General features: G+C 39.8%; 1 long non-coding RNA gene across 1 annotated transcript in view; it reads left to right on the forward strand.

Annotated features, from left to right (window-relative positions):
• LOC110143646 (uncharacterized) overlaps positions 1-13,618 on the forward strand; it is a 33,196-nt gene that overhangs the window by 15,269 nt on the left and 4,309 nt on the right. The window lies entirely within an intron of this gene.

The following is a 13,618-nucleotide window of genomic DNA, read 5'->3' on the forward strand; positions in this document are numbered from 1 at the left end:
GTCACATATTCAGCTACATACTTCACATCTACAACTAGATGTCAGTAAACATTTGGACACAGACTAAACAGAATGCCCCTTAATCTTAAACTACCACCTTAATCTTTCCTTCCCTGTTTCCACACCTTAGTATTGTATATGGTACCACCAACACCCAGTTGCTCAAACTAAAATGTGTAGAAATAAAATTTGATTCTGCTCTTCCTTCATCCATCCTTGCTTCCATTCCCACCCCCAACAAATTCATCAGTGAACCAATTAATAAATCAATAAATCTCCAATCTGCCCATTTCTCTCCATTTTCACTACCATCCTAGTTCACATTGAATTATAATCATCTCTCAAGTTACTGCAACTACCTTCCACCTGGTCTTTCTGCTTTCTCTTTTGTAACCCAACAGTTAAATGAGTTTTTTGAAACATTAATCAGAATGACACACCCAGTTTCAAAGCCTTCAGAGTACCTGCTTACATTCAGAATAAAATGCATACTCCCGTTCTTAGTCTACAAGTCCCTGCTTGATCTGGCTCTGCTTACCTCTCTGCCTTCACTCCAACCACTCTCTTTTTTGCTCACATAGCTCTGGACATGCCCTCACTTCTGCTCTTCCCAGAATACCCTAACCTTGGGCCTGTACTGTCCTTTGTACCTGTTCATCTTCAAGCTAGAAATGCTGTCATAAATGCTCCACCCTCACATCTTCTTATTATGCCCGTCTCAGCTCAGAGTCCTTTTCTGAACCCTTACTTAATGTTGTTCCCCAACTACTTTCTACCACACTGCCCTGTTTGTGTTTTAATAGCATTTGTCACTGTTTGAAAACACCTTATTTATGTATTCATTTATTTGAGCAGAGACTTCTGTTATTTCCTATATAACTTCTGTTATATGCCTAGAGTATCCAATACATAGCAATTGTTCTATATATATTTTTATTAGATGAATGAATGAAAATGAGTGAACACACAAGTAAAGTCAATCATGGAAGGCTGTTCGGAGGTCAGTTTTAAGACACAGTCTGAAAGTAGAGAAGATGATAAATTATTAGAGAGGAGAAAAGACACTTAGCAAAGAATATATTCAACAAAGTGATCCAGTCTTGAATAAGGGACAGAGGCCAGTAACTATACTAATTCAGGTGATGTGGAAACTCGGTCAATACCAGAGTAAAATTAGTTTATCAGAGCAGGGAGTCATCATTATTTGGTTAAACATATTGAATGTCAACTTAAGAAGTTTAAATTCATTTATACCGTCAACAGATATTTATCAAGTTTCTACTAGGTGCTAAGTACAATCTAGGTGCTTTTTATACAATATGAGCAAGAGAGGTATAATCTCTGCCCCCCTGGTGTTTACAGTCTAGTGGAAGAAGGACATCAAATAAAAATATTCCATAAACATCTGCAATTGCCAAGCAAACTACCAAAGTGTGTGTGTGTGTTAGTCGCTCAGTCGTGTCCGACTCTTTGCAACCCCATGGACTATATCCCACCAGGCTCCTTTGTCCATGGGATTCTTCAGGCAAGAATACTGGAGTGGGTTGCCATTTCCTTCTCCAACCAAAGTGTGTACTGGGTTAATATTCTCATAACATGAATTGATGTGGTTTCTGCTTCCAGTATTTGCAGTCCCTCTCTGGCCGTTACTCATTCACTCAGCTTAGTATTCTGTATGTAATGACTCAGAAAAGTACAACACAGCAGAACCCAATAAATAACTAATAGGAATCTTGCCCCAGCTCTTGACTTTAAAATCCCAGTCTTCAGGAGGTACAGAATGTAACTCTGGCATGAAGAGTACTTTTGGAAAATACCCGATGAGTCAGAGCAAATCTTCCTGGCCCAGAGACTAGCACATTTCCAGGTTGGAGAAGAGGAGTGTTGGAAGGGAGGTAATTAGAGCTTAGGTGCTGCTCAATCTCTGGGCAAAGGAGCCTCTATCCTCTTTCACTGCCAGGCCATGCTCCAGACATCCAAGGTAGGCCTGTGGTGCATGAAAGCAGAGAATGAAGCTCACTTCTCACATGCAGCCCAGCAAGCTGACCAGCCTCAGAGTAAAAATGGATTTGTGATAGGTCTAGGCATTTGACTTTTGAAGCCTCACAGAGTCACCAGTGCTTCTCTTTGGTAAAGAAAGTGTAAAGTGATCCAAGGGTACAGAGGAGTAAAATTCCAAAAAAGCTTGGTATTGTTTTGCTGACGGCAAGTCTATCATTTTCCAACAACAACCAATTCTCTAATTCTCAGATACCAACAGGGTGTTCAACAATTCAATCAATTCTGATCCTATTACATGGAAGTAGTGCCAACACACAGGAGAGTTTGTGGCTCAGTCCCACAAAAATGCCTCTACTTCGCATGTCAGTCACAAGCAGGATCCCCAAGCTGCTCGCATCTGCCTCGCTGACTACACATTTGGGAGTTCCCACAATTCGCCCTCCCTTAGGTTCAATAACTCACAAGAACAACTCATGGAACTCAGTAAAGTGCTAAATCTAGCATTACAGTTTTATTATGACGATACAACTCTGAAATAGCCAAATTAAAGAGATACACAAGGCAAGTGGGTAAGGAGCATAGATAGTTTCCATATCGTCCATGGGTACACCATCCTCCTAGCAGATTGATGTATTTGCTCACCAACCTGGAAGAGCCTCAAACTTCACTGTTCTGAAGATTTTATTAAAGCTTTATCAATAGCCGTGATTGGTAAAATCACTGGCCATTGGTGAATGAACTCAATCTACAGCCCCTCTCCCCTTCCCAAGGTGGAGGTGTGGCTGGAAGTTCCAACCTTCTAATCATGTTGCTGGGCTTCCCTCACAGCTCAGTCGGTAAAGAGTCTGACTGCAATGCAGGAGAACTGAGTTAGATCCCTGGGTTGGGAAGATTCCCCAGAGAAGCAAAGGGCAACCCATTCCAGTATTCTTGCCTAGAGAATCCCATGGACAGAGAAGCCTGGCAGGCTCCAGTCTATGGGGTCGCAAGAGTCAGACATGACTGAGCAACTAAGCAATTCTGGTTGGTACCTCTAGTGACCAGCCCCCGTCCTGAAGCTGTCTGAGAACTGAAGAACCACCTCATTAGCATAAATTCAGGTTTGAATAAAAGGGGCTTGTAATGAATAACAAAAGACATTATTAGACTCCCCTGGTGGTCCAGTGATTGGGAGTCTGCCTGCCAATGCAGGGGACACAGTTCAAACCTGGGAGGATCCCATACGCTGTGAGACAAGAAGCTGGAGCTCCACAGTTACTGGAGCCCATGCTCTACAGTTCATGCTCCACAACAAGAGAAGCCACCACAATGAGAAGTTCTCACACTGCAACAAAGAATAGCACCCCCTCCTTCCCCCAGCCGCAATTAGAGAAGACCAGAGAGCAGCAACCAAGACCAGGGGCAGCCAGTAAGTACAAATAAATAATGTTTTGGTTTTTTTTAAAAGGCATTCCTATCGGAAATTCCCAGGGTTTTAGGAATTCTGTGCCAGGAACCAGGAACAAAAACCAAATATATATATATTTTGTATTATAAAGCACATAGCATTTTCCAAAGCTCAGCATGGTGCAAGAGCAGCAGTATGGATTGCCCCCGGCCTAAGAGATAAATGAAAGCAGGAAGGCAGACCTGTACCTGGAGGGTCCTACAGACGAGAGCCAGAATGTGACAGAGGAGGCCAGTGTAGGCTGTCACTGGGAAACTGAGGGGACAAAGGGACTTCACAGCAGACATCAGCTTGAACGAATGACAATCAAGAACCATACTCCCTCTTTCCCCTAATGGCATGGTACCAAGTATCCTGCGACCCCAGGAAGAAAAAAGAGCAAGTACCAATTCTAATATCGTTTTTAATTTCTGGTTGAATGGAGGCTCAAATTATTAATTAATGTGAGTTATATTTTTTAAAAGTAACAGTTTTTGCAGAACTGAGTTTGTAGCTTCAGATCCATCTCTGTCATTAAACAGGGCTATAGAAACTAAGAGATATGTGAAAATTCAACTGTATGCTATTTAAATATCAATATGAGATGAGCTGGACCAGCTTGGAAGAATAAGCTAACTTAGAAATAATTTAACTTAGAAAATAATTTAAGAGATTAAATAAAGCCAGTTATAAAGGTAAACAACCTAGGTAAGGGATCATAGATGTGAATTTGAGTAGAATTAGGGAAGTAAATATGGGACCCTTTCTGGCTATGGAATTCCTGTTATAATGAATAAACAGGCCTTAGTGTGTTGAGAAAACACAAAATACTAAGGGTCAGCCAAATTATGTGTCAATGTGTATCCTCATTGCCATCCTGCCTGAGAGATAACCCCAAGTTGTTTGGTTTAGTATCACTGTCTGCTTCATCTGTCCATTTTAACTCCAAGAAGATTTACAATTGAGATTACAGATAATAGAGTAAATGATGATAACTAATTCAAACTTATAATATTGATATATTTGTGGTGGTGGGTTAGTCGCTAAGTCGTGCCCAACTCTTGAGACCCTATGGACTGGTAGCCTGCCAGACTCCCCTGTCCATGGGATTTTTCAGGCAAGAATATTGGAATGGGTTGCCATTTCCTTCTCCAGCGGATCTTTAAGTAGAGGAATAATAGAGGTATGCTTGCTGTTTGGAGTGCTTGTTTTGGAGAATCAAACAGAATTGCCTTGTGATTTCAATTTATACTATAAATTGAGCAATCACTTGATTTCTGATTTTAAGTCCAATTAATAAGAATATTTTACTGAAGTTAAAGATATTATTGACATATTTAAGAGAATCTAATATTCACCATACTTATGTGTTTAATATATTACAGTTACTTAAATTATTTTTGTTAGACAATTGAATGACTTAAAGACAATTACATTAGATTTATAAGTGCAATTTTAAATGTTTGAGAAATTAAAATTAAGGTTGTAAATAGTCTCATGCATTAATGAAGCTTTCCTTAAATGAAATGAGGAAGGTTTCCTTAAGTGAAATGTGTTATCTCTTTAAAGAGAACAATGTAATTTTTATTTTGGATTCAGAGGCTTGTGGATAAAAAATATTGTCTGCCATTTCAGTAAGCTACAAATGTTTGTAGTTAATTAATTAAGGTGAGTTATATTTTTATAATCCTAATTTTTATAATTAGGGCGGGGGCAATCCATACTGCAGCTCTTGCACCATGCTGAGCTTTGGAAAACTCATCAAGCCATCAGTCACTGTAGTTGCCTCTGATATGCCCTGAGGGGAATTCAGAATGGAATAAACAGGATACCAGCCCGAGATAGTTAAAATGCATATCTAAGTATCTAAGGAATGATTTCACTGAGCTCAGACTCTTGCATCTTCCCATACATCACTAACTTTTTAAATGTCTAGAGGTTTTTTAAGATTAGCAGCAATTTTTTGATGTTTGACAACTATTTCTTTTTTTTCCAGTCAAAACTCCTATATACCCTGGCTCCTCGCTTATGTCTTCTGAATAGTTCCTCAGAATTACCTGAGAGGCTGTCAACCCAGGCTGTAGTTCTCAGGAAGGTCCCCAAATAAAACATAACTCTCAGCTTTTAGGTTGTGCATTTTTTTTAAGTCAACAGACTTAAGAATGAATAGATTCTTGATATTATAACCTTTGGCGGAGTACTAAATTTTAAAACCAAACTAATCATTGCTAAACTTTTCCAGACATAAAACTACCACCAAAAACTCCTATTGACAGTACCCACTGTAGTACCTTGAAGGCAAAGAATATGATGCCATGAAAGAGACTAACCGAAGGGACTTAATTTCGATTAGGGGTTTAAGAAAGTTTTTCTAAGAAAGTGTCTGGTGAGCAGAGAGTTCAGAAAAAGGAATTACCAAGGGAAGAACAAGGGAGAGAAGAGGAGTTCCAGGTAAGATCCTGGAAAGAGCTGATACGGTAGAGGAACTGAAGGAGTCCAGTGTATACCTGGAACAAAAGGAATCAAGGGAGAGTAGCACAGATAGGGTTGGATGGAGAGGAAGCTTGGGTCTGATCATACAACCCCCAGAGGTCATATTATGTCACCTATTATAGAAATACAAATATGACACAAGTTCTCAAGTGTTACAGAAAACCACTGAGGAATTTAAAGAAAGATCATAAGTCCTGAGTATGGGCACTGCATTGCTCCATGAGACACTGCTGACAAAGTTCCTAGTGTGGCATAACATTGCCTCCCTGCAGGTGACACGATCAAATTAAGGATTTTTTAAAATATTTATTTATTTGGCTGTGGCAGGTCATGCAAGATCTAGTTCCCTGATCAGGGATCAAACCAGGGCCCCTTGCATTGGGAATGAGAAGCCCTAGCCACTGGACCATCCGGGAAGTCCCCAAAGTAGATTTTTAAAAGAAGATTCTGGGTGCTGCATGGAGAAGAATTATAGCCAGAGTGGAAGCAGGGAGATCATTTAAACGGCTAATCCAGTCTTCAATCAAGTGGCTTAGCATAATATTTGTGGACAGATCATGCTTGCTGTTTCCATGATAAGCAGCAGAGTCTCAGGTAGATTCCTAAATCTGAGAGCAGCTTGATTTAAATGGTGCTCGAGCAAAATCAGTCTTTCAGCCAGCAGCGAGCTAGAGCTAACCTGCAGCACCACGCTCAGGCTCATAAAAGCTGATTGTGTGCACCTCTCCCTAATTCATCATTCCGTGACACCAAGTTAATGGTCTGAAATCTGCCTTGGTAGGAGTATTTAAACCATGAAAACTGGCAAGTGCTACAAAGAAAGCTTCTTTCTCCAGAGAGTTGGTTGTGATACATTTACCAGAGTACTGGCCCTTTTTGACATTTCAACTCTAGAATACTATTTAAAGAATCACTGCAAATTATATGGTATGAAGTTATGGAACATTCACTAGGCTGCTATAGTTAAAATGAAAGAGATAGTTATGAGACAGACAGGGAAGAAAAAACTCTGTAGGACCTGATGGTTTATAAATGGCAGCAATGGGAAGAGAGGAGCAGATTGTATTTTCTCTGCGGGAATAAGGAATCATCTCCGGAGCACATCTCTTTGGAGAAGATAACAGAGAGAACATTTCACAATTTGGTTCCCTGTCATATGTATTTTAAACGTTCCTGCTTCAGTTGTCAAGGATTTCAAGTACATTTTTAAAATTCCACATTACTGTAGCTCTGAATTCTATCACTATTTATTGGTGGAATTAAATAAATGGAATTATTATTGAATCCCAAACTCTCAGTCACTGAGTGTAACTGTCTTGCCAAAACAAAAGCTCTGCAGAGATCTGAAGGACACTCTTTGAAACTAAAAAACATCTTCTGCTTTGTGAACATTGCAGAATCAAGGCAGCCTGGGTGGAGACCAACCCTGGCTCTCAACAGACGTGTGGTAAGTTCACAGAAGGGTTTCTAAAGGGCATCAGGAAAGAAAGTAGAAGGAGATACTGAGGAACTGCTCCAAACATTTCTTTTACATGAAAATAAGTAGTCTGTAGGGTTGAAAACTTATGTCCCAAGAATAATACTGAATATCCTTTATTATAAGCTCATACAGTTAGCATTTCAGAAGTACTAAATGTCTTAATACTTAATCAATATTAAAAAGATAATTATATAAAAGCATAAATATATAAAAAATTAAAAAACAAACTCAAAATGGATTGAAGACTTAGATGTAAAACCTGAAGCCATAAAACTAAAAGAAAATATAGGCAATACATTCTTTGACAGCAGCCTCAGCTATACTTTTTTAGATGTCTCCTCAGACAAGGGTGAAAAAAACAATAAACATATGACACTACATCACATTAGAAAGATTTTACACAGTGAGGGGAGCTATCCACAAAAAGAAAAGGCAGGGACTTCCCTGAGCATCCACTGGCTAAGACTCACACTCTAAATGCAAGAGACCCTGGTTCAACTCCTGGTCAGGGAACTAGATCCCACATGTCACAACTAAATTTGCATGCTGCAACTAAAAAATCCCACAGGCTGCAATGAAGATTGAAGGTCCTGCATGCTACAATTAAGACCCACTGCAGCCAAACAAATAAATAAAAATTAATATTAAAAAAAAAACACACACAAAAAAGAAAAAACTGAAAAGGCAGTCTACTGTATGGGAGTAGGTATTTGCAAATGATATATCTGATAAGGGGTTAATGTATAAAGAACTCATACAACATACTAAAACAACCGAAAAGCTCAATTAAAAAATGGGCAGAGGACCTGAACGGACATTTTTTCCAAAGAAGACACACAGGTGACCACCAAATGCTCGACATCACTTAATCATCAGAAAAATGCAAATCAAAATCATGATGAAATATTACCTCACATCTGTCAGAATGGCTATTATCAAAAAGACAACAGACAAGTGTTGGCTAGGATGAGGAGAAAAGGGAATCCTTGTACACTGTTCGTGGGATACAAGTTGACACAGTCAGTATAGAAAATACTTGGAGGTTCCTCAAAAAATTAAAAATGGAAGCACCATACAATCCATCAATTCGACTGCTGGGTATTTATCCAGAGAAAACAAAAATACTAATTCTAAAAGATATGCATCCCTGTGTTCATTGCACCATTATTCACAACAGCAAAGATATGAAAGTAAACTAAGTGTCCACCAGTAGATGAATGGATATATAGCACATTTCCTTTATCTATTTTATATATATATATGTATGTACATATATATATAATGGAATATTACTTAGCTATAAAAGTAAACAAAACTTGGCCATTTGGAAAAACATGGATAAATCTCATAGGGTATTATCCTAAGTAAAATAAGACAGAAAAAGACAAATATAATATTTCACTTCCATATGGAATCTAGAAGACAATGAACAGACATAACAAAACAAAACAGAGTCATAGATACAGAGAACACACAGGTAGTAGCCAGAGGAGATGGGTGTGAGGGGGGTTAGTGAAATAGGTGAGTGAAATTAAGAGACAAATTTACAGTTATAAAATAAATGAGTCATTGGGATGAAATGTTAGCATGGGGAATATAGTCAATAATAATGTATTATCTTTGTATGGTGACAGGTGGTAACTAGACTTATCAGGGTTATCATTTTGTAATGTACAGAAATGTTGAATTACTATGTTGTACATCAGAAACTAACATAGTGCGGTAGATCAAGTATACTTTAAACATAAAGAAACTCACAGAAAAAGAGATCAAGTTTGCAATTACAAGAGGCAGGGAGAAAAGGGATACTGGATGAAGGTGGTCAAAAGGTACAAACTTCCAGTTATGAGCTAAGTACTAGGGATATAATGTACAAGGTGATTAATATGATGAGCACTGCTCATCACATTAAAGTTGCTAAGAGAATAAATTCTAAGAGTTTTCATCACAATGAATTTTTCTTCTTTTCTTTTGCATCTATGTGAGATGATGGATGCTCACTGAACTTGTTGTGGTCATCATTTCATGATTATTTAAGTCAAATCATCATGCTGTACACCTTAAACTTACACAGTACATGGGTCAACTATATCTCAAAAGAACTGGGAAAAAAAGAAAATAATAAAATAATGATTTCATTATTTTTCACTCTTTCAGCAAACCTTTGTTGAAGGCATTCTATGTGACAAGTAGTCCCCTAGATTCTGGAGATAAAATGGATAATTTGGGCAGAGTCACTGGGGTAACGTGTGTGCTCAGTCACGTCCAACTCTTTGCAAGCTCACAAATTATAGCTCGCCAGGCTCCTCTGGCAAGAATACTGAAGCTGGTTACCATTTCCTCTTCCGGGGAACCTTCTCAACCCAGAGATCAAACCCACGTCTATGGTGTCTCTTGCAATGAAGGTGGATTCTTTACCTCTGAGCCACTGGGGAAGACCAGATGGGGCAGATAAAGTCAAAAACAGATTAGGGGTCAAACTGGACAATGCAGAAATTCAGTAGTATTTAGAAGATGCTATGGAAATTCAAGGAGGGCACACAACTCAGTATTGGAGGAACAGAGGCAGCTACTGGGGGAATGATATTAATCTGAAGCTTAATGGATAGGGGGAAACCAGATGAAGTGTGTGCATGGAGTGAGGGAATTTCAGCCAGAAGGGAGAGCATGACAAAAGACACATAAGTGAGAAGTGGCACAGTGATTCAGCTTTATTTTTTATTTAGCTGCACCTTGCACCACGCAGGGACTCTCCATCAGGGATGGAACCTGTGTCCCCAGCACTGGGAGTGCACAGTCTTAACCATTGGACCACCAAGGTAGCTCCTAACTCAGCTTCAGGTCCTTACCTGAAAGGTATTATAGATGGGAATAAGGCGAGGAAGTTGGAGACCTCCAAATGTTCAATGGAATACTAAGGAGAGGGCAACTGGAGTGTTTTGCCCCAGATGCAGGCAAAAAGGGAGTGTACTTTCTGTGGGGTATTTGAAAGCAATAATGACTAAATTGCCAACAATTCTAAACAGTAATAAAACACTCCCCTCTGTCAAGGTGGGCACCCCCACTGAATGCATTCTGCATGTTTTTCCTGAAAATCTGGGGCCAGGAAGTGACATAGTCATCTTCCTGACCTGTGCAGATACCGAGATGCTGGTGGCAAAAATAGCTCAGTGAGAGGATCTTTTGTTATATCTTCACTCGCCATCCCATCCAGTAAACATTCTCAGAGCATTAAGCACTTTTCCTTGATAACTTCAGCAGTTTATAATCATGTCTACCAAATGAATGAGAGAGGGACAGAGAAACAAAAATGCAGGAGAAAGGCTTCCAGAAGATATACACAGAGTTTGGGACTAGCTAAGTTGTTATTACCACTTCCCTGGTGGCTCAGATGGTAAAGCGTCTGCCTACAATGTGGGAGACCCAGGTTCGATCCCTGGGTTGGGAAGATTCTCTGGAGAAGGAGATGGCAACCTACTCCAGTACTCTTGCCTGGAAAATCCCATGGACACAGGATCATGGTAGGCTAAAGTCCATGGGGTCACAAAGAGTTGGACATGACTGAGCAACTTCACTTTCTTTCTTTAAGTTATTATTAGCTTGTGAGAGATCTAGAGAAGATATATAGCAACTGGACATTGATTTTGGACTGGAACTGAAGATTTGGAAGTCAGTTGCTTAGAGATAGTAGTCGAATCTTTGGGAGTAGAAGAGTTAACCTGGGAAAACTGAGAAAGACAGTGGGCTGAAGATGGAACACTGGGAAGCTGACAATTTCATAGGCAAAAGATGGAACAACAGTTCAAGAAAGAGACGGTGAAGGGATACTCAGAGGCCTAAGAAGAATCTGGATGGCACAAAATTGTGGCAAGACTTTCCAGGACCAAGGGGAGAAAGAGATTTTGAGATAATTCCAAAGAGTTAAATATTAGCAAGTGTCCTTAAGGAAAGAAGTCAAACTCATTGTACCTGTGTTAGGGAGATGAGATAGCTAGACTGTTGGAATTCAACAGCAAAACCCCGAAGGACTTGGGAATTACAGACTCTCATAGTATGGCTTAAGTGGACCTGTGGTTTTGCTCCCCAAGTCCCACACTGAGCCAGGGAGGTGACAAGATCTCAGCGTTTACCCGCAGCCCAGTGTATAAGAGAGGAAAGTGGACATGGCCCAGTTTGGTTCAAGGACCCAGTGAGAGGTCCCCTTGACTTAAAAACAGCATGTGCCCAGCGAAGAGACTCACCAGACCAGTAAAGACAGGGTCCTGGAAAATGACCAAAGACCAGGTGAGATGAGGCACATCTCAAAGACACTATTATTCCAAGGGCTGAGGCCCAGATGTGCCTCACATGTGACTCAACATTACTTAAGACTGTGCTCCCGATCCTTGCCTCCACTTAAACCTCAGAAAAACTCACATTATCTAAGCTTTTGTCACCAGGTAGAATAATAACAAAAAATAAAAAATAAGTTTCAGGTATAGAAAAACAAAGTCACATTTCTTACATACTTCACTCTGTAAACTGGAGTTTGTATGTTTATTATTATAGAAAAATAACAACATAAATTTTGTAAATCTGAGACTCACTGGGTCTTTTCTCTATATTTCATTTAAAGAAGTACAATGCAAACAGCTAAAAAGAATGCAAACAAAATTCTGAGCTTTAAGTTGCACTGCTCAAAAACTTTCAGAGGATCCATTTCTAACCCCCCAGGAACACACTTCCTCTGCCCTCTTCTCTCTTCTACATTCTCCTCACACCCCAGAGTACTTTGGATCCTCTCGTTTATAAGTCTACCTACCCAAAACTTTTTCCCTACAGTTTGCACTGATGCTTCGCTTTCTAAATTCCCTAATCTTTCTAACTTAGTTCTTTAATAGATCTGTTTAACTTCCCTTTCCTTCTTTATCTCCTCCTCCTTTTTCTTTCTTCCTCCCTCCCAAGGTAGAGAAGGACTGTTGAATCTACGCAGGCAAAGAGAGCAACCTCTTTATGAGAGGGTAGTTGGGAAATAGAAAACTAAAGGTTAATTTCTTGGAGCCTCTGTGGTGGTTCAATAGCTAAGACTCTGCTGCCAGCGCAGGAGGCCCGGGTTTGATCTCTGCTCAGGGAACTAGATCACAAAAGCTGCACTAAGGATTCATGTGGCACAACTAAAGATCCCACATGCGGCCACAAAGACCCCAGGGCCAAAGACCCAGTGCAGCCAAATATACACATATTAACAAATAAAAATACTTTCTTAACCACATCTCAAAAAAATATGAATAAGCAAAAAGAGGAAGATGTGAATTACCTGAAATTCCACTCCTGTAAACATGTTCATATACTTTCAGACTTTTCCCCATTTTAACACACAACATATAAATGACAAAAAATGGCCTCATAAAATTATATACAGTTTTGGAGCCCCTCACCATTCAAGTACCTTAACTATATTATGAATGTCTTTCTCTCTTAGGCTTTATATGCACATCAGCATTTTTAGGAGCTACATGATATTCCACTGTTTGTATATGCTATAATTTATGAATGTTATTTCCATTATAAGACACTTAGGTTGTTTCCCTTGTTGTGTGTGTGTGTGTGTGTGTGTGTGTGTGTTAGTTGCTTAGTCGTGTCTGACTCTTTGAAACCCCATAGACCACAGCACAACAGGCCCCTCCATCCATGGGATTCTCCAGGAAAGAACACTGGAGTGGGTTGCCATTTCCTTCTCCAAAAGAAACTATAGAAAGAAAGAAAGTGAAGTCGCTCAGTCGTGTCCGACTCTTTGCGATGCCATGGACTGTAGCCTACCAGGCTCCTCCATCCATGGAACTCTCCAGGCAAGAGTACTGGAGTGGGTTGCCAGTTCCTTCTTCAGTTTCCCCTGTTACCCAGTTATAAACATTATTGTTTTCCTTTGTTCACTTGTGAAATAACTTGTATACGATCAACTACCAGATGTGAAAATTCTGGTCAAAGGTACACATACTACATTCATTTTCTAGGGTTGCTGAAACAAAGTATCACAACATGAATGGTTTAAATAAGAGAAATGTACTGTCTCACAGTTCTGGAGGCCTGAAGTCCAAGATGAAGGTGTCTGCAGGCTTGATTTCTTCTGGGGACCATGGGGAGAACCTATTCCATGCCTCTCTCCTAGCTTCTGCTAGTTTGCTGACAATCGTTGGTGTTCCTTGGCTTCTCCTCCATCACCCCAATCTTGGCATTAA

Source organism: Odocoileus virginianus, chromosome 3 (assembly GCF_023699985.2).
Source record: "Odocoileus virginianus isolate 20LAN1187 ecotype Illinois chromosome 3, Ovbor_1.2, whole genome shotgun sequence".
In the NCBI taxonomy this organism is placed as follows: Eukaryota; Metazoa; Chordata; class Mammalia; order Artiodactyla; family Cervidae; genus Odocoileus; species Odocoileus virginianus.